Source organism: Aulostomus chinensis, chromosome 9 (genome assembly GCF_037954235.1).
Source record: "Aulostomus chinensis isolate RoL2024-O1b breed Wild chromosome 9, RoL_Achi_v1.0, whole genome shotgun sequence".
In the NCBI taxonomy this organism is placed as follows: Eukaryota; Metazoa; Chordata; class Actinopteri; order Syngnathiformes; family Aulostomidae; genus Aulostomus; species Aulostomus chinensis.
In genome coordinates this window covers 30,155,119-30,161,118 of record NC_141328.1, presented here as the reverse complement: position 1 = coordinate 30,161,118, position 6,000 = coordinate 30,155,119, and the positions used below count along the sequence as shown (strand labels likewise).

Here is a 6,000-nt window from a genome sequence, read left to right as displayed (position 1 = left end):
CTTGGTGAGCAGAGCAGGAAAGCTTTACAGGAGACGTTCTCCAGTATCGTCGTGTCTTCTTTCCCATTAAATGCATGTTCTATGGAAACTATGTGCTGTGTGTTGCTGAGCGGAGCTGAGGCTGAAGGAAATGGTTGTGGTCAGGCTACGGTCCTTGAAAGAGACGAGAGGAGGAGAGGAAAGCAGGGAGAAGACAGACAAGAGAAAATGGTAAAGCACTTTCTAAATTTGAATGATCTACCTATCACACGCAAATGTATGTGTATACACACACACACACACACGTATGGACATATGCACATGCCAAACAGGACTTTTCCAGCTGAGGGGCAGCGTGTAATAATACGCTGGTGGGAATGTGCCACTGCACGTTAATTCTCCCTTCACGCTTGCGTTGAGGAACACAGAGGCTCTAATTGATGCTAAACAAACTGCTGACCCAGACTCGGGATGAAGGTCTGTCACTGATGCACACACAAACACACAAGTACACAAAGTTTTAGATTTGCCCTCAAATTCACAGAAAATGAAATCAAAAGTTTCAGAAACGGTGGCAAATCTTCAGAGGCTGAAGATGCGGAGCGTCTGATTCAGTCGAAGACAGGGAAGTGACTCCTGCACGCCAGCCTGCAGTGCCCTCCTCCTTTTGAGGGACATTTTAGGAGAGAGTGTGTATGCATGCATTAGGAGAAATGTGTGGTAGGTGGGGGGCCTGAAAAGGTACACTCCTACTCATCGTTGTCACACACACATACATGCCCCCCCCCAAAAGGAAGCTCAAGGGAGGCACAACGCCGCCTTTGTGCAGGCCAGATTTCCCATGTCTCCCTGCTCCAGCACACTGATAGACCATCTCTGTGGAGCCTGCTGCTGTATGAAGGGCAAGTGCATGCACGCCATGAAGAGAGAAATGGGGGGCGGGGGGGGGTACTGGAACCAGAGGAGAAGTTACAAACCAAACCACTTTTTTAATTTCTCTATTCACACTTTCCCCTTGTCTCTCATCTCCGAGGTTTTTTCTCTCTCTCCCTTCATACCCTCCCCCCTTTCTCTTCCTCTCTTTCCACAGAGGAATCCAGTCTCCGTTGGGATTGGAGCTCTTTGAAGGTGATCCAGAACTGTGCTTACCCCCCCCCCCCCCCGGTCCCCAGCCCTCAGGGGTCCTGGATTCCACTCATTTGAGAGCAGCCATGCTCCAAATCCAGGCCCAGGCTAAGCACTCATCCCGCAGGCCTCACTGGCTGTCCCACTGCAGCCCAGAGAGACAGAGTGGTGGGGGGGTGCAGGAGATACTACAAATGGCACCAAAGAACCATATTCCTCTAAATTCTCCTTCGGTCGGGGGGTTCCTACATGATTATCCCTCCCTTGTCCTTCTCTTCCACACAGAAGTGTTTATTTCCCTTCTTATTTCATTCCTATACTCCCTCCCTTTTTCCATCCCATTCCCCCTCTCTTCCCTCCATCCCAAGGGCAAACCTGTCAAACTGGTTTCTTTGGCACACCCCGAGCACACAAATACACACTGGGATGCCAACACACACTCAAGCATACCTCTTCACTTTTAACAGAGGGTCCTTCACTCAATACCTCACAGCCAAGCAGGAAAAGACAGAGAACGACAAACACAGAGAGAAAAAGAGAGAGGGAGGGAGAGGGAGGGAGGCAGATAAAGAGAGGGAGGGATGTGCATTCCTTTGGCTTGCCTGGCTGTGGAGTGAGGAGACGTGTTGCTGGCTGTTCTCTTTATTATCCCCGAGCCATATGGGCTGGCAAGCTTTTGGGGTGTTGCGGGATAAGTGCATGTGTGTGTGTGTGTGCGTGTGCATGTGCCTGTGCGTGTGTGTGTGCATTTGCATGTGCCTGTGCATGCGTGTGTGTTAGTGTACATGTGCCTGTGCGTGTGTGTGTGTGTGTGTGTGTGTGTGTGTGTGTGTGTGTGTTTCAGGCTGAAGCAAAGAGTGTGATTATAGTTACATTATGATGGTTACCCTCCAGAGTTCGTTTGTGTGTGTGTTCCACGCCAGAACCAGAGGAACACACGCACTTCCGCATTACTGCATTTGATTATGAACAAAGAGCTTCCAGAACCTTTTAGACTACATACCAATTCACACCGCACGTTTACACACACGTAAACGCAATCCAACTTAAATGAAGTCATGTGATAAATTAAGCAGAGCTCAGTCTTAATTTCAAAGGTAATTCAGGTTTTGAGAGATGATCTAAACCACCTGACAGGAAGTTGAAACCTGAATCAGACGTTCGAGAGCAGCAACAGGTTTATCTTGTGAGTGTGTGCTACAGGCACCGTATTTCATAGACATCTGAGTCTCACGTTAGTCTGACAAAATCTGGCCTCTTTCATACAGGAACACTTAGTTCCACTGACACTGAGACTCCATCTCTTCTTAGGTGGACTTGAATCAAGCCTTTGGTGACTGATTCTCTCAGCGTGGAAACCCTCAACTGGCCTCGGCACCCTGCACACGCTCTGTCGTGGCATAACAGCGGAGACAAACTCTCTGTTGTCTCATCTTAAGATATTAAATAGTTTTAAATGAAGCTGTGCACTTTAGCCTGCTGTCAGCAGGGTTACATAAAATATGAGGCCTACTTTGACTGAACTTGGTGGAGGGGTGGACCTGGGGGGGATCCATCTCATAGGATGAAAGTATTCTTGTAGTGTTTTTACACTGGCGTTGACGGGCTTGATGACATCATATCGCCCTCATGGGGTTCTGTGCTGTCCAAGTGTCTTCTTATTCCTCAATGGTCTCTGAATCGATTCTGCCACTGACTTTTTGCTGACCTGTTTGGTGTAAGATGCAAGAAGTCAGAAGGAAGGAAGTGACTGCTGCCAGAGGCATAACGCCACCTACTGTTCTGGAGGTGAACTTTCTTAATAATGAGATAAGATAAACTTTGACTCATCCCACTTAAACACACACAAATTTACAATAAATCAGTTCCTCTTCAGTTCTTACATACCAGACTATTAAACGAGCTGGAACTATAAAGTAAAACAGGTTTATTTAAACAGACCAGTAAGGTAAAGTTTGTACATGGCAAGTTTTGTCTGCCTTGCCTCTGCAGCCTTCAACAGAGGTGTCACGTGATGTTAGTGTGACGTCGTCTGCGATGTGTTATGTGGATTTTTCCCGGTGTGCCCTGGCGTGCACCGGGGGGAGGGCGGGGCGCCCTCTGCCATCTGGTGGTTTATCAAACAGCTGGGGCGGCCCTGCAGGACTGTGTCCCGGGTGTGGGACAGTTGGTAGGCTCCTTCACCCTGGTTGACAGTCTTTGTTTTATAGCATATATCAGTAGGCCGGACCAACCTCCTCAGTACAATATGGAACCATAGAGGTTGGGTCCAATCCCGAGTTCATGTCAACATACGAGAAGATTTGTTTAAAACCATGTGACTGTTGATGTTGATGACGCATTTATTCCTATTATATTATTATTCCTGACAGGAACGACAGCCACAGAAATACAGTGTAAGAACATCTCACATCTCTGCGGCCCCATAAGCACTTTTTTTCTGCATTCCTCAGTTATTTCCTTCATCCATTGAAATTCCTCAGATTCTGTTACTTTCATCTTAATCACCCTTTTCTGGCCCTGCAATGCCACAAAGGTCAGCAGTGGTGTGAACATTGTGCTGCTGAAGGTGTGTGTGTGTGTGTGTGTGTGTGTGTGTGTGTGTGTGTGTGTGCGTGCGTGCGTGCGTGCGTGCGTGTGTGTGTGTGTGTGTGTGTGTGTGTGTGTAAGGAACAGCTATCTATAGCCTATGTATCCCTGGGGATTTGAGTCTTAAACTCCATATTCATGACACATCACTGTGGGGATTAGAAGGGCATCATCAGATATGGGGGCTTACGGCAGCAGGCGCGCACACACATACACACACACACACATACAAAATAAAGAGAGACACACACTCTCACCTTGCTAAGCAGAGAATACAGTCTTTCCTGGAAGTTTTCACTGCAGGAAGTGCCTGTTTTTGCAGTGCTGAAATGCAATGATGAAGACGAAACGGTCTCTGTTTGTTACTGTTTGTGTAACAAAGCCAATGCAAACACTCTGAGTTGGACCATGCAAATTATTGTGTAAGGTGTGTGTCTCCATCCATGCATGTATCTGTGTACGTCCTTCCGTGTGTGTGTGTGTGTGTGTGTGTGTGTGTGTGTGTGTGTGTGTGTGTTCTTATCTCCTCTGACCCACAGCAGCAGGAGCATCACAGGAAGCAGGGTCTTTCCTTCCTGTGTGTTCACACTGCTACAACACACATGAGCCATGACTCTCCGACTGCTTCCAACCTTCTGATGGGGGGGCACACATGGACACTCTCCATCTTTTAGTTCTGCAGGAGGAGCAGCAAAGCTGGATTGATCTTCTTGAATGTTTTTCTGCGCAAGTTTACATATCTAATATCAATAATGATGGACCAGGATGTTCTCGGACCACAACGGCTCCTATCAGCTCACTGGGATTAACCATGTGACTCTTCCTAATCATGACAGTGGTACATGTCTGTGTGTCCATCACCAAGGTGGTACTGTATGGGATCAGCCAGTGTCACCCCGTCACCACAGGACTGTCCGAACCGTGACAACAGAGGCCGCCTAACTCTGAGTCCCACTCAGACCGTAATCCTAACCAGACCTGAACCAGAGCCTTGACACATCCTAAAACATTGTTGTTTTCTCTTACTATATACAACCACTCAAAACTTCATAATTCTAAAACACAGAATACGTTTTCATTACGACTGAATTAGGGACGTATTTATTTACTTATTGAGCTTCCTAACATGCTGCCGGCACCGCAACTCCAGTAACGCTTGAAACTGCACTCACAGTTCGCCGACATCTTCAAGACAGAAACACTCATGTTGAAAGTACTGAGTCCAGTGGAATGGAAATACCAACCTAATGAAAATATGATAAAGACAATATGTGTGATTTAAAATGTTTCCACAACAATAAGGTTGCATAAGAAATCCAACTACACCCTCTAAACCAGTGTGAGGTGGGACCCTGTGCATACAGACGGTGCTGGGCTGCACACACACAATCTGGTTCCATGGGACACTGAAGTGGGAACGGTGCCAAGCCAACACTTCATTTCAATTTCAAATCCAAGGCCTGACTTTGACCTTTCAACACTAAACTAGTTAGAGACTCAGCTTCTCTCTCTCTCTTTCCCTTTCTCTCCCCCATCGCTCTCCCTCACACTCTGTCATGACGCCTGTCAACACACTCATGTCTTCATTCTGCCTACAATTTACATCTCATTTCTCTCTCTTTCCTTTTAATTTCCATTTTCTCATCAGCCCAACACCCCAAAATCTGACGACTTCCTACATCCCCTCATGAGTAACTCAGGTCAACCTTGGTTACTTCCTGTTTCCTGTGGCCTTTAAGTGGCACTTCCTGTTTCTAGGAGATCAGAGGAATGTCACCCTTCCTTCACCACCCACAGCAGTGTGATGTGCTGCTGGACTGTCCAAGGGGGTGCCACAGCGGTGCAGGACGGAGTACGTGGGGCAGGCTTGATACATGTTCATTCTCATGTTCTCATACACAGGCTCATTTACCACCCTTGTCTGTCCTGTACTTCAATGCTCCTTCAGGAAACTAATCCACTCTCATGAGAAGATCTTCATCATTTATCACTTCATCCTCCATAGTTGTCTGAACTGTCTGAAGTAACACCTAAAACTTAAAGGAGGGGCAGGCGGTGCCTGTTCTTGGCTTTTTTCTTTCTTTTATTTTTACATTTTTTTTCTTTTTTTACTTTACCAAAAGAAACACGATATACCAACATTGTGGCATAAATCTGTCGAAATCATTTTTGTGAATCGTACTCTGATCATGAACCCTCCCTCCTCACTCCTCACAACCTACATTGTCAATAGATTACTGCTAATGTAGCCTCTGTAGCTCGCTAGCAAAGTTGGTAAACGGGTTTCTCACCTGTCCAACAGAGAGG

General features: G+C 46.8%; 1 long non-coding RNA gene across 1 annotated transcript in view; it reads right to left on the bottom strand.

The window, feature by feature from the left end:
* Positions 1–6,000, bottom strand: part of LOC147256745 (uncharacterized) — a 110,593-nt gene continuing 104,593 nt past the window's right edge. Inside the window, exon 3 of the long non-coding RNA XR_015117773.1 lies at positions 1–153. This is a non-coding gene — a long non-coding RNA (uncharacterized LOC147256745). The remainder of the gene's footprint in view (positions 154–6,000) is intronic.